This window comes from Lissotriton vulgaris, chromosome 1_1 (assembly GCF_964263255.1).
Source record: "Lissotriton vulgaris chromosome 1_1, aLisVul1.2, whole genome shotgun sequence".
NCBI lineage: Eukaryota > Metazoa > Chordata > Amphibia > Caudata > Salamandridae > Lissotriton > Lissotriton vulgaris.
The window spans coordinates 14,259,727-14,281,517 of NC_141685.1; the positions used below are offsets into that span (position 1 = coordinate 14,259,727).

At 47.1% G+C, this 21,791-nt stretch overlaps 1 protein-coding gene across 1 annotated transcript in view; it reads right to left on the reverse strand.

The window, feature by feature from the left end:
* Positions 1–2,146, reverse strand: part of LOC147736965 (uncharacterized) — an 87,359-nt gene extending 85,213 nt beyond the window's left edge. The window contains exon 1 of the mRNA XM_086954122.1: positions 1,991–2,146. The gene's annotated coding sequence lies outside the window, so the exon portion shown is untranslated. The remainder of the gene's footprint in view (positions 1–1,990) is intronic.
* Between the last annotated feature and the right edge of the window lie 19,645 nt (positions 2,147–21,791).

Consider the following 21,791-nt stretch of genomic DNA (forward strand, 5'->3'; position numbering starts at 1 on the left):
CTTAGCCCCAGGGCCCCCAGATAGAAGAGTCCAGCTCAGCCCCAAGGTCCCCCGGATAGAAGAGCCCAGCTCAGCCCCAGGGTCCCCCGGATAGAAGAGCCCAGCTCAGCCCCAGGGGCCCCAGATAGAAGAGCCCAGCTCAGACCCAAGGGCCCCAGATAGAAGAGCCCAGCTCAGACCCAAGGCCCCCGGATAGAAGAGCCCAGCTCAGCCCCAGGGTCCCCCGGATAGAAGAGCCCAGCTCAGCCCCAGGATCCCCCGGATAGAAGAGCCCAGCTCAGCCCCAGGGTCCCCCAGATAGAAGAGTCCAGCTCAGCCCCAGGGGCCCCCAGATAGAAAAGCCCAGTTCAGCCCCAGGGGCCCCGGATAGAAGAGCCCAGCTCAGCCCCAGGGGCCCCTGGATAGAAGAGCCCAGCTCAGCCCCAGGGTCCTCCAGATAGAAGAGCCCAGCTCAGCCCCAGGGGCCCCGGATAGTAGAGCCCAGCTCAGCCCCAGTGGCCCCAGATAGGGGAGCCAAGCTCAGCCCCAGGGGCCCCGGATAGACGAGCCCATCTCAGCCCCAGGGACCCCCGGATCGAAGATCCCCGCTCAGCCCCAGGGGCACCCGGATAGAAGAGCCCAGCTCAGCCCCAGGGCCTCGGATAGAAGAACCCAGCTCAGCCCCAGGGGCCCCCGAATAGAAGATCCCAGCTCAGCCCCAGGGGCCCCGGATAGAAGAGTCCAGCTCAGCCCCAGGGGTCCCAGATAGAAGAGCCCAGCTCAGACCCAGGGCCCCCGGATAGAAGAGCCCAGCTAAGCCCCAGGGCCCCTGGATAGAAGAGCCCAGCTCAGCCCTAGGGCTCCTTGGATAGAAAAGCCTAGCTCAGCCCCAGGGGCCCCTGGATAGAAGAGTCCAGCTCAGCCACAGGGGCCCCCAGATAGAAGAGCCCAGCTCAGCCCCAGGGCACCGGATAGAAGAACCCAGCTCAGCCCCAGGGGCCCCAGATAGAAGAGCCCAGCTCAGCCCCAGGGACCCCCGGATAGAAGATCCTAGCTAAGCCCCAGGGCCCCCGGATAGAAGAATCTAGCTCAGCCCCAGGGTCCCCAGGATAAAAGAGCCCAGCTCAGCCCCAGGGTCCCCCGGATAAAAGAGTCCAGCTCAGCCCCAGGGTCCCCCGGATAGAAGAGCCAAGCTCAGCCCCAGGGTCCCCCGGATAGAATAGCCCAGCTCAAGCCACAGGGGCCCCGGATAGAAGAGTCCAGCTCAGCCCCAGGATCCCCCGGATAGAAGAGCCCAGCTCAGCCCCAGGGTCCCCCAGATAGAAGAGTCCAGCTCAGCCCCAGGGGCCCCCAGATAGAAGAGCCCAGTTCAGCCCCAGGGGCCCCGGATAAAAGAGCCCAGCTCAGCCCCAGGGTCCTCCAGATAGAAGAGCCCAGCTCAGCCCCAGGGGCCCCGGATAGTAGAGCCCAGCTCGGCCCCAGTGGCCCCAGATAGGGGAGCCTAGCTCAGCCCCGGGGCCCCTGGATGGAAGAGCCCAGCTCAGCCCAGCTCAGCCCCAGGGGCCCCAGATAGACAAGCCCAGCCCAGCCCCAGGGCCCCCGGACAGAAGAGCCAAGCTCAGCCCCAGGGGCCCCGGATAGACGAGCCCAGCTCAGCCTCAGGGGCCACCGGATAGAAGAGCCCAGCTCAGCCCCAGGGGCCCCGGATAGAAGAGCCCAGCTCAGCCCTAGGGGCCCCGGATAGAAGAGCCCAGCTCATCCCCAGGGCCCCGGATAGAAGAAGCCAGCTCAGCCCCAGGGGCCCCCGGATAGGAGATCCCAGCTCAGCCCCAGGGGCCCCGGGATAGAAGATCCCAGCTCAGCCCCAGGGGCCCCAGAGTAGAAGAGCCCAGCTCAGCCCCAGGACCCCTGGATAGAAGAGCCCAGCTCAGCCCGGCTCCTGCAGAGATTCCCTCCAGGATTATTCAGTCTATTTCTACAAACACAGCAGAAGGTGCTGACAATCTCCTACCTGAGCAGAGATCTGAGCAGACGTGTCCAGGCTCCCTTCTCCTCCTGGGGGCCGGGGGGTGGAGCAGATATGGGATCTGAGGGGGTCTGTAGATGAAGGTAACTTCTCACCAGACAGGGCTCCTTTCTCCTTGGCAGCAGGCTGCAGACACCAGGAGAGGTAGGAAGTGATGTCACCCCCGCTGCTGGTGCTGTCTCTGCCGCCGCTGACCCGGAAGAGGAAACCCTTCTCCTTTCATCCCATGTGCAGCTCAGTGGTTTCATCAGCAGGCGAGGAGCGCCCTCTGGTGGCCGCTGATGGAATCGCTACCTCCAGGCTGTAACAGTGAACACATTTCACTCAAACAAGCATTTATACCTGTAAAGACCTAGGATTTCAGATGTCACAGACGTGCATGTTTTTAAGGGTCAGACAGTCCAAGTACAGGGCCTCACACTTGGCTGTTGCTGTAAAAAAGTATTTATAGCTTCACTTCGGATGCGCATCTTCCAAACACTGATGTAAAGGACTTAAGAGTATTTACAGAAAGGTGACAACTGGAAGTGACAGTCTGTATTTCAATGAATATATGAGTATATCGGTCAGTTTTGCAATTAAACTGGGCAGCTTATTTATTTATTTTTAATAATTTATTAGCAGGATTTTCAAATCTACAGCGTGGTACATAGGAAAGTAAACAGAGGAAAATACCATGTAGTTTTATTCACCAGATCAGTGACAATGCTGCATAGGTCATGAGTCTTATTTCCAATTTTCATGTGTCTGTGGCTTATTCCTTATATTTGATATGGTTTTATATCCTCGAACAAGACTGAAATTTAGGTTATATTTAGGTTTTGAGTTTCTGATTTAACCCACTCCGTGCTCGCGCCGACCTTCAACCATCACGAGCACTACCTCGCAGATGCTGCACAAGTCCGTTGGCCGACGCAGCCCCGCCCACTCATCGATTCTCACGCTCTGCGGAAGAATTTGCACTGTAGTTAAGCGGTTAAGAGCACAACTGTTTCCTAAATTATCAAGATAGCGGCCTCTTCCAGGCTTTGTTGTTTTGTTTACAGTAACCACCTCCCTCTTTCAACAAAGATTCACTGACAAAAAAGAAAATAATTTATCTTTGAAACAGTTACTTCCTGAGATAGGGCAACCAAGTATGAACCAGACATTTCTCACACAGTGTGCATTGTGTCTTAAAAATGAATGGGTGTTACTGGTCTGAAGAACAGGGGAGGGGCATTTCACTACTCAAAAATATTGTTCTCCTTCACATAGACCCCTATATCATAATACGCTCGTCATCAATACACCATTGATTAGTGAGGGTGTCAACTCTTTGTAGCATTGTCATGCAAGCAGCCTTGAGTGCCTCGACAGCGACATTAGTTTGGACGTGTATACATCAGAGCCCTCAAGCCTCACTCATCATGAGTGACACTAAGACATTTGGAGGTCGATCTGAAGTCTTACACAAACCTGGCCCATTTTTCCAAACTATGGGGATTAACTAGAACTTCACACATGACTATTCGGCACAGAGCAGACCCTCTGTCCCACATTTTGTTGGCAAAACTTTTCTCATATTTCACCATGAGTACTGCACACAGTTCAGTAGAATGTTAAATTGAATGTCTCTTTTAGCGAGACTTGGTCGTTAATTTGATCACTTTACATGTGTTCTGATCATGTCTGTAAATTCAGTAATGTCTCTTCCTTTGGTATTGTCAAAGTCACATGTTAAGTGACACCACTCCCTGTGTATATTTTTTATACCTCATTTCCCTATTGATTTTTAATACAATGAGCATAAAACAGGGATGGAAGTTTATGGATTCAGCAGAGTCCAAGATACTGCGTAAACTAGAACTTGTGAGAAGACATTGATAACAGGAAAAACAATAAATAAGATAACCCCTCCAGATAGAGGTGATGTGGCCAAAAATATCCTGCAGATGATCAGGGAAGGAGGACAAAGGGGAACACGAGGGGAAGGGACGTGGGAACAGGAGAGAAAAGTCAGGGTGCCAGGCCCCATGGTCACCCCCAAAAAGCCAACTCCCAATATGAAGGCCATAGCCATACAACTCTTACCATTGTGTGTTAAATTCTGGAATATTGACATTTTGTGAAGCAAGGTCAGACAGGCCATTAATTGTGGTACCTTCCCTAGGTTGGTCATCAAGGTATCCCAAATGGAGCCGTAGCAGCACAAAGCACTGTACAGTCCCCTGGAAATGCAAAATGCCACAGGCGAGTGCGCCACACCTTCAGCACCTCCAGCACTTGGAATCGTCTGCCATATCTGCTTTATAGATCCACTCCGGCGTCCAGTGCCAGTGGTGTAGGAACTTGAAATAACTGAATTTCAACCTGACCGCCTGCAGGAAACTGCCTTGGTCTTCCCAAAGGTCGTGCCCGTCCTGTTCAGACAGTGAGAGCCACAGTCTCTGCTCCCACAAACATCATACATTGTGGGCAGTGGTGCTTGAAAAAAGGCTGTCCGCAGCTGTAACATACAATCCCACCATATTGTCCTTGAATCCTTTCCACATCAGGATATGATGCAACATTGGGACAGTCTCAAGATCATAAGGGGAGCCCCTAGCATGTGCCGCAGGCTCTGCATGCGCTGTTGGTACTGTCAGAGACGCGATTGTGGCAGCCCATAATCACGCATGAGAGTACCAAAGGGGGCCAACTCACCCTCCCCTACTATATCGTCCACAGAGCGTATCCCTCTGGCCCTCCACTGTGTAATGAGAGTTCAGATCATACTCGGCTCCAAGCAGCTGCTTGAGAAGAGCAGGGATCAGCAATGCGTTATGCGTCTGAGTCAGATGAAGCGTGAGGTCAGTCAACCAACACTGTTATGCCTCACAGTGGCACTTATAGGCAGCCAAATCATTCATCAAATTGCCTCTCAGGGGCCATCCTTCTCTCTCACAGCACCTGTGCAGAGGAGATGGACCTCCAAGTACTGGCTCAGATACTGGCACCGCCTATGCTTGTCTTCAGGGAGGGGGAGCATGACGGCCGGAAGCTAACGGCCGTGACGGAGCTCCTCCCACCTTTGTGCATGGCGTCTAACTTTCTCAGCGCGCTCGCGGTTTAGCGAGCTCCGATGTTTGCACCGTAGACAAATTACCTGGAGACCCGGAGGTTTTGGAGAGGGTGCACTGTGGCGGGTAACGCTTTTATTTGTGATTGCACTGCAGCACAATCTTAATCCGAGGTAAGGCGGTGAATCTGTCAGCACACCAGCCCTCACGGAAAGCTTTCTCCTTTATGAGATACCCAACGCTCTTCTCCTCTCATGTTCCCGTTTTGTTAGAGTGGGAGGCCTGCTTTGTATGCTGGGGGGGACTCTATTTGACAGATGATCTGTGATATATAAAAACGGCGGGTGCAGTACTCGAGAGTTCAATGGTGTGTAATTTACCTAATTCTCTTTCCCAATTGTTGCCTGAATTAATCACGGCTTTCATACTTCCCGTGATTACTGGATTGAATCTTTCAATACTATCTCTGGGACAGCACACTGCGACAGCACACTGCTCCATTCCTGGATATTTCACTTTTTACTCTTTCCGCGCCCATTGTCACTATGTAATAATGATGTAGGAATACCTTCCTTTAAGAAAATTGTTTCTAAAAAACAAAATAACAGCTGCATCCACTTTCTGGTGTGTACCAGACAGAAGCATGGAAATTTTAGCTTTTTGGCAGCTTTTTGGCAGCTTTCCCTACGCGGTGCTTGTAAGTGAATAAAGGGTCAGGTAGGGTTAGGTGAAAATAAGCTGATATTGATATTGGACACTAGAGAGGGGAAGATACCGTAGGCGGATGGTGACAAGAGAGGGTGGTGCGCCCTTAGAGCCTGCCTGGGTCCGGGAATTGGGCGATGTTAAGTCCTGGAGGTGTAATCTGGGGAGGCCGCAACAAAAAATAGGCAGAAGGATAACCTATTCATTGAGAACAGTAAGCCCGCCCCTTGGCAGAATACAGGTTACTGGGTGCTTTTTGAGGAGCGGGGGTTGTCACCACAAACCTATAACCCTCATTTTGGGGGTTTCAGCACTATTTAGAGACATCACTCTTACTCAGCAGTATAAAGAGAGAGTAGGAGACTTCTATAGCGGCATCGTAGATATTGTACCCTTCGTCCCTACAGTGTCTATCTATTACCCAGGGACTTCTAACAGTGGTGGAAGAGGGGAGCATTGTATGGAGAAAAATAATCAGGACAATACTTGCCTACACCCCAGCCTCTCACTAGATAAGTCAGATAAACCAAGGTCTGTGGTACCTAGGACTATTCCTCCAGCTGGCAGGTATACCCTCCGCAACCGGGCTTCTAACTTAGTGCCAGGTATCTCTAGACCATCGACCCCGCCCCCGGTAACTCTTATCACAGCAATATCACAGAAAAGAAAAGTGAGAGGGAAAGGTGATTACAGTGGATCAGACACACCGCCAGGAAAAGGGAAGAGCAAGAAAAAGACAAAAGGCGGGCCGCCAGCTGTAGTGAGAATAACTCCATCATTGAAATCCTATTATAAGGTTCTCTCTACCACTACATCAAGCGGGATAAAAGAAATGGCAGCGGCAAAGGCAACAACAATCACAGTAAATGAAGATGCAGAAGCAAATAGGGAAGAGGCTCCCTCAGAGGAGTCGGCCAATGTGAATCCCTCATTTCCATCTGTATCCACACCTATTCAGTCCTGTACATCTCCGCAACCGTCTTCATTTTCTACAACAATGTGCCTGAAACAGTGCATCCGACTGTGGAACTCTCTAATAGCTTTTCGGCTCTGGATATCCAAGATATAGAGCAACCGGATGATATATCTGGGTGCAAGGAGGACGTTCCTAACGGTACCCTCCCGGACATTTCAACATCTACATCAATTGCCCCACAAACTCTGGCAGATATTTTATTGGGTCTAAGAGAGGATATAGGGAGAAGGTTTACCACTTCAGAGGCTAATCAGACGGCTATTCAGGCCTCTTGTGAGGCACTTGCCCAAAAAGTGGAAGAAGTCTCAAAAAGGACAGACACCCTAGAAGCAGAAATGCCTAAGATTAAAGAAACCCTTGCTACATCCGTAGTTAATATTGACAAATTGGTCCAGCAGAATCGGGAAATGAGAGAAGACCTCGAAAGACTTGAAAATCAATCGAGGAGAAACAATTTAAAATTTCTGAATATCCCCGAGGACCTTGAAGGGAAGGACATCAAGGCATTTATTGTCGCAGTGCTTAAAACTACAATTTTAAAAGATTCCTCTGATTCTGATCAAGAACTAATGGATGACATCCAGAGAGTCCACCGTGATCCGTTCAGGCGAAATACAGCGAGAGAGCGTCCAAGAAAGATCTTGGTCAATTTTCTTACATATGCTATCAAAGAAAGGATTTTGTCACTGGCCCTCAAAGTAGGCTCTATAAAATCAGTGTCCTTTTCTACACCTTTTTCCTTTACATTTCGCTCTGATATATCACACATTACAGCATCAAGGCAATGGGAAATGGGTAAGAGAATGACAATATTCAATTCTTTGGGGGCACGTGCTCAACTGAAATTTCCTGCCTCACTCCGGGTGATGTGGAACAACCATATGCATATCATCCGATATGTGGAGGAAGCAGACAGTCTGATCGAAAAAATAAGAACAGATAATAAAGGACCAAGTGGAGAAGAATGGCAGCTAGTCGAGACCTCAGGAAAGGGGCGAAAGACATAGTTACAGTAACACGGGAGAGAATTCAGTTGGGCAATTAATTGTTAGATCCGAAGTATGTTCCACACCCATTCCAGGTAACAATCGATATGGAGAACTTGATCATTTATAACTTGTTTTTCTTTACACATTTTCCAACAAACATGCACTGGGTGGGGGGAGGATCCGTCTAAGAGCGGAATGCTCAGAAAAGAAAGGAGGGTTCCCCAGGGAGGTAGTGAGGGTTCGGGGGGGCAAAAAGGGGGGGAGGGGGAGGGGGCAGAGGGGAAAAAAATAGAAATATGTCCTCGTTTTATAGACACTCACAAAGAGCCCAAACTAAACAACATTGCATAGATGGTTACATCGCTATTAAGGCAGGAGGGAGGAGAGGCAAATCTTTCTATGACTCATAACAACATGGATTTTATATCCTGGAATGTTAACGGTCTTCGCTGTATAAGGAGACGCAGGGTGATTTTAAAATATCTTGAGCAGTCTACGGCGAAAATAGTCTTGCTGCAGGAAACCCATTTGAGTTTTGGTGAGAGTAAGGAGGTTTTTGGGAAACTTAAATGGATTGGAGCCTTCTGTTGCTCTGAGCAGTAAACACTAAATAAGGGTGTAGCAATTTTAATCAAGGCGGCCTCTGGAGGCATAATAAGGTCATCTGCATCTGACCAGTCAGGGAGATGGGTTCAAACGCAAGTTGACGTAAACGGAAATGCCATTACTATTGTCTCTTATTATGGGCCAAATATAGACGACCCAGCCAGCCTGCAGAAGGTACAGCTCAATCTTGCCGAAGTACGCTCCCCTATGATTATAGGGGGTGATTTTAATATACTTCTTGATCCATCGCAAGATCGCTCTAATTTTCATCGGGCAGTCACCACTCCGAGATCTCGCTGTGCCATGACAAATATGATACATGATCTTGGCCTAATTGATTCCTGGAGAGCCAAGAATGTCCTGGAGTCAGGTTTTACATATTTTAGTAAAAAGCATAGGCATGCATCAAGACTGGACTACATTTTGATGGATAGAGTCTGTCTAGAGGCCTTACGAGATATCAAAATCTTACCCAGTATTCTGTCCGACCATGCCCCTATTTCCTTTTCAATCAATATGGGGAAAGCTAGGATCTCAACTAGTCGTAGATGGACCCTAAAAAGGACAGTATTAAATGATCAAGAAATAGTTGCAGCGATTGGCGTCTCCTCTAATAACTATTTTTTGGATAACACAGGGTCTGCCCCATTTGAATTTGTCTGGGACGCCTATAAGGCTCATATTCGAGGGCAGTTTCTCAGCCTAACTAGCCTTAGCAATAAAAAAGAGGCAGCTAAATTTAGGACAATAGAAGAGAAAATCTCATCTTTGGAGGCGCGGAGATTAGGCACCCAAGAGGATGCCTTGGCACAAGTTTTGGCTGAAATAGAATGTCTACGCCTAGAATATCGAGGTTAATTAGATCAAAAAGTCAAGGCCCAGTGGGCTGCATATTCAATGGAAAATTATGAGTTTGGAGAGAAGGCCGGTGCAGTATTGGCTGGAAAAATAAGAGCAGACCGGGTCAGAAACAATGTTAATAAGCTAATAATTGATGGCCAGGGAACTATATCTTATAATCAGGAAGATATGGAAAAATGTTTTTTTTCCCTCTCTTCGAATTTATATCAAGAAGAGGCCTCTCCAGATTCCACCATGACTCGACAGTGGTTGGAAAGTAAGGCTCTCTTAGGCCTAACAGAGGATGGCCGCAAAATGCTTAATAGTCGCTTTACAGAAGAAGAGATAAAACTGTGTATAAAAAAATCAAAAATAACAAGGCAGCAGGGCCGGACGCCCTTCCAGGTGAAGTTTATAAAACGCTTCAGGATCTTTTGGTACCAAAACTTTGTGAATTATTTAATTATATATATAGTGCTCACGGTAGAATTCCGTCGTCTTGGAAAGAGTCTACCATTGTGTTAATTTTAAAACCAGGGAAGGATCCCCTTAAGGCGGACTCTTACAGACCAATCTCCCTGCTGAACGCAGATTATAAGATCTTTACTAGTGTTTTGGCAGGGAGATTTGCCAAACTGGTCCCGTCTCTGATCAACCTGGGGAGATACATCCATGAGTTAACCTTACAGTTGATCGGTAATATTGATCTTGCCATAATGATGTCGGAGCCTTTAGCAGTGGCAGCCTATGATGCGGCGAAGGCTTTCGACCGTGTCAATTGGGGTTTCCTATGGGATGTTCTTACTATTATGGGGTTTGGAGAGACCTTTATTCAAACTATAAGAGGATGCTATGAGGGTGCTTCGGCGGCAATTCTACTGAACGGCTCTTTATCGTCACGTTTTGATATAAGGAGGGGTACAAGGCAGGGGTGTCCCATTTCACCCCTCTTGTTCGATCTCTATATCGAACCTTTAGCACAGGCATTGAGGCTAGATGATCAAATTACACCTTTTAGAATAAAGGAATACTGCTGCCAGTTGGCATTATACGCAGACGACTTACTGGTTTATACTAGTAAACCAGTAGAGGTTTTCCCCAGAGTCGAGGAGATTATGGAGGACTATGGTCGATACTCCGGTTATTTAATTAACAATTCAAAAACAGAAATAATGTGCTGGGGTGTCGACCAGTGGGAGAAAGCAACAAGCAGCCAGTTCAGGTATTTAGGCATATTAATTACACCTGATCTTAATAATATAGCGAAAATAAATTTGAAAAAGGTGGCTAAAGATATTGACCATCTATTTTCTAGATGGGAAAACCTTCCCTTAACCATATACGGGCGCGTTAATTTGGTCAAAATGGTTATTTTGCCCAAAATAACCTATCTATTTAACGCGATTCCCTTAACATTCCATGATAAAATCTTAAGGAAGATCCAAGGGAAGATAGGTAGTTTTATCTGGGCAAATAAGAACGCCCGGATGTCCTGGAAAAAACTGAAAAGAAGATTGATAAAGGGGGGGTTGGCACTCCCTGACATTGTGTGGTATGCCTTCGCTTTCCAGCTAAAAAATGTTCGCACCCTTTTAAGTAGTCCAGACAACTCTCATTGGATTTAAAGAAATTGTAATTGGGTTGTAATTTTACAAAAAGGTTCGCCTAAAGGTATTGAAATCGGCCTTGATTCTTTGGAATAGAGTTAAGGGGTATTGGGGTATAAAATATTATTCAGATTTTGCCCCTATATGGGACTCCCCGGGTACTCCGCAATGTCTCCAGGATAGCCTATCTCTATCAGTCAGGAGAGCGGGAATAACAATCTGGTCTGACCTAATATCATCAGAGGGGGTACATCCTTTGGAGGTGTTGCGGTCTAGGATTGGGGATTCCCTTTCAACATTTAAATATATCCAACTCTGAGAAAAACATAGGTGGAAACTGGGACATCGTGTTTGCACTTTTGGCCCCAACTCATAGGAAGAAAGAAGTGGGGTATTTGTATAGGAAGCTGATTGAGGCGGATGAAATTCGAGCTCCACCATTACACCATGTATGGAGACTCTCTGTCCTGGAGGTCCCCTCAGCTGATCTGTATAATCTCTCCCTTCACTATCTATATAGATTTGTTAAATCTGATTCTCTTAAAAAGAATCACTACTATGTTATAAAAAGGCTTTACTACACTCCTAAAAAAATCGCAAAATTTGTCAACCCACCCCCTGTATGCCCCAGATGTGACATGCCAGAGGCCGATGATATGCATGTCTTTTATGAGTACCCTATTATTGGCTCTTTTTGGGCTACTATCGAGAGGACACTGGAGAGTGTCTTTAAGATGAAACTTAGTTTCAATGTTGCAAGGGTTTTTTTGGTTTGGACACTGATCTTACAAATGGGTTAAGGGAGACACAGGTAGCTTTATTTTTTACTCTTATCTTAATTGCACGTAGGGAAATATGTAAAGTCTGGAAGGATGTTACCCCTCCCCTACACGAAAAATGGCTTCAATCTGTACTAAGAATAGCACATTTAGAAACTAGTACAGCACACAATAGGAACAGCGCAGTATGGCAACCTCTGATGGAATGGGCCAAGGAAATGAGGCTGGTAAGAAATCCCGAAATTGTCCAATGATTACACCTGGCCCCAGAATAAAGGGGTAGCCGAGTCGGCTCTGGGTACAGCAAGAACTTCAACCCGGGGCGCCCAGGACAGACAGTGGGTTGCGAGTGTTCATTTGTACGTGCCAAGGTGAGATGAGGACAAAAAAAAAAAAAAATGCTTGTCTTCAGGGGATTTATACCATGCTGTATACATACGCCAACGGGCATTCTGAGCTGTCAAGTGCCGGAGCCCTGCTATAAAATTTAGAAGTCAAACTGAGCAAAGCTGACAGCGCGTGTGAAGGGGCCGACTCAGCAGCGCGTGTTCTGCTTTAGCTACATTCAGGGACAGCACTCCAATCCGTCGCGCGAGACGGCAATGATTTGCCCAGTGGTCGAGCTGTTTGCCAGGGCCGGTTTCAGTTTCTAGTCGGGCCGTGGCTCGCGCGGTCACAATAGCTTGCATTATGTTGTCGATTTCACCTTGGTCTGGGTTCTGGCACAGGCAAAAAATAGTCCTAACTCATTATTGGTAGCCGAGTCAGCCCGTGTCTTATCGCTGTGCGCGGCTGCTCCTCAATTGGTGATAACATAACTGCCGTCACCTGCAGACAGCGCCAGGCAAACGTGGATCCATGAGGCTGCACCTTGCCTGTTGATATGTTCTGGCAAGGCTTGCCACGCTTATTCATGTCTGCCGCGAGGCAGACATTCCAGCACCTCCGAAAGGGCCACCAGATTTGCAGCAGGCAGCAGCAGTGAATGTACTCTTTCCTGGTGTGCTCGAGCCTGCCATAGTCAGGTCAAGAGAGCAGTCGGTCTGCTGCATCCTAGCAACAGATATCAGAGTGACAACTCGGACGACTCCATATCTGCAGCCAGCAGACCCTCATGCAGGTGGATTTTCAACAGCCCATAGCTGGGGCCTCAGCACACGCACCACTGCCACGTCACCAGTGAAGCGCTCTGATGAGCAGACACACTCCCCCAGGGCACTTGTGAACTGGCAGCCTTGGGGAGTCCCGCACTTAGGCCCGAATCAGAAATGTAAACTGAAACGAAAGTCTAACTTTGCAACTTTCGGTATTCACAAAGGGCATTTATGTGTAGTAAAATTAGACTTTTGTCTGAGTTTAACTTAAGTTTTGGTCTTAAGTCTAACTAAGTGCAAACTTAAGTTAACCTGAGAAAAAGTCTAACTTTACTACTCGTAAAGGCCCTTTGTGAATACCGAAAGTCGTAAAGTTAGCCTTTTGTCTCAGTTTCCCTTTGTGAATCGAGCCCTAAGTCTGTATTGAAGTTCACTCTGACCGCTGCAGGCAGATGTTTTAACAGTCGTAGGCCGTAATTCCAATTAGTTTACACCAAAATGAGTCATAGGCATAGTTTTCCTAATTTATATCTCACTCATTTGAAACGGACAAAAATGTTATGCATGGAGGTTAACTTGTTCCATCCCCAAAGAGTGAATGAAACATGCACGAAAAAATATGAGATGAGTGTTGTGTCGTCAGTGAATTCTTAGAGTTTCTCGTTGCTCAAATGGGTGTAATTTCTGATATTTATGTTTCCCTATATATTTCATTGCTCTTGCGAAAAAGTGCCACTCATAGTTATTGAAATGTCACTCATAATTACGCTGGAATTATGAAAATGTCGCACATAGCAATCTGAAACCTTGGCAGCTCTGTGGATGTTTTCAGGATACGCTCATTCGAGTGCAGCCTCACACTTGGCTGCTGCTGTAGAAAAGTATTTATAGCTTCACTTCACGTGAGCATCTTCCAAAACCTGATATCGAGGACTAAAAGTATTTACAGAAAGTTGGCAACTGGAAGTGACAGATTGTATTTCATGGAATAAAAGAGAATATTGGTCAGTGGTAAATGTAAATGTAAATGTATTTATATAGCGCAAATCGCCCACATCGCAGGCATCTAAGCGCTTGCTTAGGGAACCCGTCCTGGTATTCCCCTGTGAGATAGCCCCAGCAGGGTATCCACAAGGTGAAAGCCAGGCATCCCGCCGCGAGGGGCCGTTGTGGAGATTAAGCAAGCTATTGCCCAGAGTCGCAGTGTGAACCCGTGAGTCGAGTAGGCACCGGAACGAGAATTATCGAGTCCGTGGAATTATTGAGCCCAGCCCCCGTCGAGGCGGGGAATTGAACCCTGGTCCAGGGCCGATCTCAGCTTCCGGGTCTGCCGCCTCTAACCCCTGAGCCACACTTCTCCACAGTTTTCTCATGCAATTTTTAAGAACTTTATCAGGTTTTTCAAATGCACAGTGTGGTACATAGCAACGCAAACCGAGAAAAATACCAAACAGTTTTATGCACCAGATCAAATAAAGTCTGTGGCATAGTTCATATGTCAAAGCAAACATTTTAAGGAAAGCTTGCTAGTTTTCCTATGTCTGTGGGAAATTCCTTATATTTAATATGGTTTTACATCTTCAAACAAGATTGAAATCGTGGCCCAAATTAGGTGTAGAGTTTTTGGTTTAAGGGCACAATGGCTGTTGGACTTGGCCCTCTCTGCAGGGTGATCCCTGAACTTTTTGCCTTCCTCCAATATTCTCTCTGACCTGTTTTTGTTGGTTTAATGACTCTGGGCACTTTACCACTGCTGACCAGTGCTAAAGTACATACACTCTCCCTACTGTAAATTGTTACATTGATTGGTGTCCATGTTTGGCTTATTTGGTTTACTGTCAGTCCCCAGTAAAGTACACCAGGAGTGCCAGGGCTTGTAAATACAAATGCTGCTGGTGGGGTTGCTGCACTGGTTGTGCCATCCACAGAAGCGGCCTAGTAAAATGTGTCTAAGGTCTGCCATTGTAGAACCTGCATGCAGTCTGGTACTGTCATGCTGACTGCGCAAGTATACCTACTTGCCAGTCCCTAAACCTTCCCTTAACTTCATATTAGTCACCCCTATGGTAGGCCCAAGGGCAGGGTGCATTGTAAGCATAAGGTAGGACAAGCCCTGATGTGTGTGGCATGTCCTAATAGGGAATTACTGCCAAATTCGTTTTTCACTATTGCAAGGCTACCTGTTCTCCATAGGCCAGAATGGGCAGCTGGAATTATTACACTCTATAATCCTAACAGACTCAGAGAGCATGGTAGAAAGTCAAGTTTAGTATGCCTGGACTCAGAATAATAAAATACATATTTTAGTGAAGTTTATTTTAATATCCTGTGTTTGCAAATACTACTTTTAGAAAGTTAGCATTTGCTTGCCTAACCATTTCAGCCTGCCTCTGCTAGGATGTGTTTAGCAATGGGCGGGGCAGCTTACTCTTTTCTCTTCTAACGCTTCTTAAGATGTTCAAAGCACAGATGTGCCACTGGTGAACTGAAGGCATGCCCATCTGCGCCCGTCCGGGTCCCGTAAGCAACCAGATTCTAGCACATCAGACGACCTCAATGGGAAGAGCAATTGCTCCTGCTGCAGATAATGTCTTACCAATGCCCAGTGCTTCAGGGGCAAAGAAATGCATATGACAAGAGAGATCACTAATCGAAGGTCTACAGGTTAAACCTTTCAGCACAATCGAAAGCACCTGAAAGAGAAAGGAATCTAGACTCTTCATGAAATACACATCAACGACAGGAGAAATAACGACTGAGAAGGACTCCTCCACCAGGCCCCATGCACACTCAGGACCGCATATTTTCTATTCACTACAGATTTGTTACTAGAGATGACTGCATCAAAGAGCTGGTACTGGATGTCATTGCTGATATATATGTTTTTCTAGGTTGATACAGTCCCCATGTTTTGTCTGCAGTCCACCTTGGTCCAGTTTGATATTTCTGACTCATGTACGCTGTTGTGTGGTTCCTTTAAATCTATATAGGATCTGCACGTTTAGACAACATAAACTGGGGTTGGTGTCCAGACTGATTCCAGACACCCCCACCGGGTATGTTCGCCTGTATTCCAGCTAGCTCACAGTGCCACTATGAACTCCTCTTACCAAGGAGAGAATAGTTTCCGTCAACTATTGAACATGATAACTCTGTCCCATCAAGTATCATGAAAACAGTACAGTACTTTTCGCACAGTCACTCGTGCTCACTTTGTCTCAGAGAGATAAACAGAATAAACAGTGGGGACGTTTCAATAAGCATTTATTGAACAAGCATGTGTGCTGAAACAACCATAAGACAGAAACAGATATAAACGATTATAAGCACCAACAGAGTAAATGGATGGTAGATTCCTACCATAGTGCTAAAACAATGAACATATTCAAGCATATAAATGCATAACAGTAATAATACGTACTCCTACGATGCAGACGCTAACTAGATGTACCTAAATGAACCTAGCATGTATGTATGTGTACAACCAAGAATCCCCCTAACATAAAACCAACCCTATTACCTGGTGTGAGAGAATGAAGGATCCCGTCTTTGTCTCGAGATGGACACTGCGCGAGGGATGTCTGACCACTGCGTGATGGAGTGTCTGCGTGCTCTTACCTCAGTGTCTCGCGTCAGGGTATCAGCATGAAAGTCTTTCTTCTCTGCCCACCCCAGTAAAGATATGGTGTTCATATACCCAAAAGATACCCTCAGGGGTTCTACCTTGCTGCGTCATGTCGGCCAAGGATTACGAAAGGGATGACCTTTTTACATAGTTATTATGCAAAAGATGGTAATCCTGCTGTGATTCTGAGAACCGTCATGCATAATAAATGAGGCTAGATTTCTAGGAAAGCGACACAACATTTATGCAGCACCTAACTAGGTAAAAGTTTAATACCAAAACCCGTTATGTAGTACAATGGCGCTTAGAATCTTACCTCCCCAACAGAGCGGAGCCGTGAGGGAAACTGCTGGGGGTTTATCCATCATCCCACGCACTGTGAGTGAAACGGCCAGCGAGACCAGGGTGACGGCACTACATCTCCCAGCAGCCCTGGGACACAAGGCGCACCCGTGACGCCGCAGCCTGCACCCGGAGGCGCTTGAAATTCGGCGAGTGCGCCCCGCAGTGCAGGACGCTTAGAATCTTACCTCTACAACAGGGCGGAGCCATGAGGGAAACGGCTGGGGATTTATCCACCAGCTCACGCGCTGTGAGGGAAACGGCCAGCGAGACTAGGATGACGGTACTACATCTCCCAGCAGCCACGGGACCCCAGGCGCACCTGTGACCCCGCAGCCTGCACCAGGAAGCGCTTGAAATACGGCGAATGCACCCGGGATGCGCCCGGGCCAAGGGCGGGCCCGTCCTTTCCCATCACTGGCCGGAGGTGGCTGGGCTGGGCCACCCTTCTTGGCATTTTTCCTTGGGAGTAAGGTAACTTTTCACGATGCCTATAACTAGTGTTCCTGCTCGTACCCAAAGAAAGCATGCATGTACTGTTAAAAGACCTCGTATTAATCCAGTCACTTCCCCAGTAACCGTGCCCACAGCAATTGACTTAATGCTACAGAAGGCGATTGGGGTAGTTACTACGGAAATTGAACTTATGGAAAGACGTTTATCTATTACCCCTGACTTTTCTCCTTTTGTAGAATTGACTTCTGCTAATGTTGTAAACCTCTCTGAATCATCTGTACTTGAATATCCCCCCTCGCAAGACTCTGTGTTAACATTCTCACCCAAAGCGGAACCTGCTAGTAAGGGTACTGTCAAAACACTCAAGAGAGAAAGGAAGAGAAAGCAGGTTAAAAATAGGGGACTTAAGGGGAAAAAGGCAGGAGAGGGCAATGTAGAAGGTACTTTAAATGGCCCCAGGTCAGAGAACCGTCTGGGCAATAACCTTGTGTCTTTGGCATCCCAACCATATCCATCTTGGGCCCAAGCGCTATTATCAGATCTCCTCACTCAATGTAGGATTATTGTGAAGGAAGAGATTGCCCCACTTTATGATCATGTTCAAAACCTACTAGCCAGCGTGGGTAAAATTCATGCCACTAGGCAACAAAGTGCTAATACCAACCCATTATCTAGACAACAAATAAGGGCTGAGATCCACCAGAATCCTCCTGAGACTCAACAAATTCAATCCTGTCTAGAAATTATTTTGGCCCCGGCTATAGTTAATCCCAAAGATGTAGCTTCTACTACGCTAGATAAGACTATCCCTCAATTGGTTGGACAAGCCCCGATAGAGATCCATCTCAAAGCAAGGAGGGAGGACCAAAACCAAACCCAACTTGCAATGAGGAAATGGGTAACACATCTACGGAGGGGAATAGAGGTGGGATCCCCCCACATAGGCAAACACAAAAGCTGTCCCTTCCAACTATCTATCTCCAGCGGCAGCACCTTATGTAGTTATTCTGGCTGGAATTCCAGAACTCAAGTATGGCCAAAACGAGTCTCAACTAGATCTCAGAAATAAGATATTGTTCTTGTTGGCTACTTACAGACAATTCCCCTATATCAGGGCTGGCGAGATCTTGATCGTGCGTAGGGTGGCTTGGGTGGGTCCCACAAAAAAAACAATCCCTGGGGACTGCGTGATTATTAATATTAAGTACCCTGAAGCCGTCCATAGACTGATAATCCTTCCTTCCCACCCTTTGGGCCAACAAACTGCCATCAGAGCCCTTCCTCTGGACCTTTTCTACCCCTCCTGCCGAAACATTGGTGAAGTTTATTTTCCCCGAGACCATGGGAGTTGGCGTATGGATTCCTACATGATTCCCCCAAACGTCCCATCCATATTTAACATACCGGTGTCAAATCAGTTCGCCCCTTTGGCGGATGTGGACTGACTGAGAGGCCCGGAAGTCTGTCTTAACTATAAATCTGGGATGAGGGCGTCTGAATCTTTGTTTGATCCAAACCAGGACCAGAGACAGGCTCTAGTACACATGGGGGAGGGTATGGAGCCACAAAAACAGGAAACTTCACTCTGTTAGAGGCTACACAAATCTGGTGGTTCTCAAATGTCTACCCATGCACCCTTAGCTCCTGCCCACTCGGTTCCTCCCGGGGGGACATTTTGCAGGAGAATAAAATTAATATTCTGTCCTGAAATGTGGCAGGCTTAACCAACAACATTGCTTGCCCTGATTGGGGGTCTTTTATAGATAAATATGATATTTGCCTACTCCAGGAGAAGTGGGCAAGGGAGGAGACAGCAAGGCTGGGCTTTGCTTCATTTAATCTTCTGGCATCGATGGGGAAGAGGGCTAGACCCTATGGGGGGTTATCCATATTGGTAGCATCACCCTTGGGCTGCACAGTGACACAACTACCCACTCCACCTATTGATCTTCAATGTGTCACACTCAAGTTCCCATTCAATCTCAGGGTGACTTTCATTAATGTTTATTCTCGACCTGTTAGTATTGGGAAAGAATCTGTAACACTGGCCCTACTTGATACCCTTATTCCCACCGTTTCTGGCAATAGCCTATTGATTATTGCTGGTGATTTAATTGTCAATACGAGCCCTTCCTGCCATTGGAAACTATATAACTATAGAAGAAGATGAGCTATGGTCTATACCTGAGCTCCAAATTGCTCCAATTAAGTCCTGGTCTCCATTGGCTGCCAATTGAATTCGATAACTTTGGCCCATTCCACGAGAGCCTGCAATAGTCGTACTCAGTCCGATGCGAGGAAAGGCCACGTTTAACTGCATTGGCCAAGCATCTTGGATAGATTACATCCTGGTCGAGACAAGGTCATGGCATATGGTCACCGATTTGAGATTTTATCACAACATGACAGTGACCATAACGCTTTGGCTTTAAATTTGAGTATACCTGACACTGGCATCTCCGGTGGGAGTAAACCAAGCCAGAATAGTGAACTGAATCTCTCTAACAATAGGAGAAGGCTGAAATGGCCTGCCGTAAAACAATCTTTAGATAAAATGAGTGCCCTATATTCAACTGCCCTTAAGACCTTTATGGAGGTTAGTGGTTGTATTGAGCTTAATAAAATCGCTAAACTACATTTGGGGCTGGTGGAGGCACTGGCTGATCTACTCAATCCGGTAGTGACTAGGCACAGGACAAACCAGAAGACTCAGTCATGGTTTGATGATAACTGTAAAATGGCAAAGTCTCTTTTGATTCAGTCAATTAAAGCCCCATCCTGGAGATTAGTCATAGTGAGGAGGCAGGAATACAAGCAGGCCATTGCAGAGGTCAAGCAGCAATGGGAAAAGAACAGATGGGATAGTATATAAACTGCCCTGGGTAAAAGGAATATGCGGGAGTTTTGGGCAATCGTTAGAACTGGCAGTAGCTATGGATATGTTACAGATGAACCGAATATTGCACCTGAGAGATGGATGGAGCACTTCCTGACGCTGTATTCAATGAAAGTAGGCTCTTCTGAGAGCATGGTAACGCCCCAGAATATCCACAATGACTTTCAATATAGACTGGAAGATGCCCACACACTGACTAATCTTACACCAGCTCTAGGCATAAAAATTACATTGTTGGAGGTGGAGGGTGCGATAAGGAGACTCCCGGCAGGAAAAGCCCCTGGTATTGATAAAATCCCCGGGGACTTGTATAGGGACCAACCTGAGATCTGGACCGCGTACTTCTGTCTGAGGTTTAATGCCATACGTCAGGGTTCCCCCATACCCGAAACTTGGTTGGGGCAGAAATCATCCCAGTATTCAAAATGGGATCCCCATTAATCCCTGCAAACTACCGCCCGATCAGTTTGATCGGCGTGAGTCAAAAACTCTTTGGACTTATTATTCTCGAACGCCTCCGAACCTGGATGGAGGAATCGGAGATATTGAGCCCCTACCAAGCCAGATTTAGGGAAAAACCATCTACCGTTGACCAACTTTTAAGATTGCAACTCTTGTATTGGAAAACGGTTAAAGTAGAGGGTGGCAGCCTCTTCTTAATTTTTGTTGACCTTAAGACGGCATTCGATCTGGTACCCCGGGATACTCTGTGGGACGTTCTGGCAGATATGGGGATTCCAAATTATTTCCTTAATATTCTTAGGAGAATCCATTCTAAAAACTTTGCGCAGGTCAGAAGTGGTAAAAGGGGTGCCCTGACTCCTAGGTTTGTGGTCAACAGAGGAGTGAGACAGGGATGCATCTTGGAGCCTACCGGTTTCTGTCTCTTTGTTAATGCCCTAATTTCCCATCTCAAAGGGGTCAAAGATATTGATACACCCAAGATACGTGGCTAAAAGGTAGTGGCACTTATGTTTGCCGATGACACCCTCCTTTTGTCCAAATCCCCGATGGGAATACCGCGTGCCCTAGATAGCTTTGCCAGTTTTTGTGAGAAAAGTGCGCTGGAGATTAATATCCCAAAAACAAAGTACATGATCTGTAATCCGCCAAAGATCACTCGGTCCAATCCTTCTCTAAATGGCACTGCCCTGGACAGGGTCACTGTATTCAACTATCTGGGCATTACCCTGAATGACACTATGGAGTGGGGTCCACAGATAGCCAAGGCCAAACTTAAGCTGGTGCAGATGACAGGAGGGGTTCTAAAATTGCCCCGGGAAACCACCGCCAAACCAGTTGCCTCCATTCTGGAAATTTATAAAGCACAAGCCAGGGAAGCCATTCTGTCGGGGCAGAACTGTGGGGTCGCCGCCCAACTGAACATATCCTCAAGGTGGAAAACTGCTTTTGAGATCTCTGTTGTCTCTTCCAGTTAGCACTTCCCTTATCCCTCTAAGAATGGACCTAGATATTAGACCCATAGATGAGGTAATTGGTCTTCCCCCTTTAGCACACTGGCGTAGAATATGGGTAACTCCAGAATTGAGGTACTTTAGAGAGGAAGTCGAAGAACTTATGGGACTCCCAGGAACAGATAAAAACCAATGGTTGGCTCACATTAGAAAAGAGAGCAAGAGGCTGGGTTTCCGTATTTTTGGAGCAAACCTGAGGTAGCGTGCATGAAGGTGTCCCGCGCAGACCTGGTGAAACTCCATCGTAATCAACAACTGGAGGATGTTGTTACCAACTCCGCGCTGGGATCCCTAACTTTAGACTTCTTGAGACACAAAGGTGAGTACAACATTGAGCCATTTCTGGATAAGATTG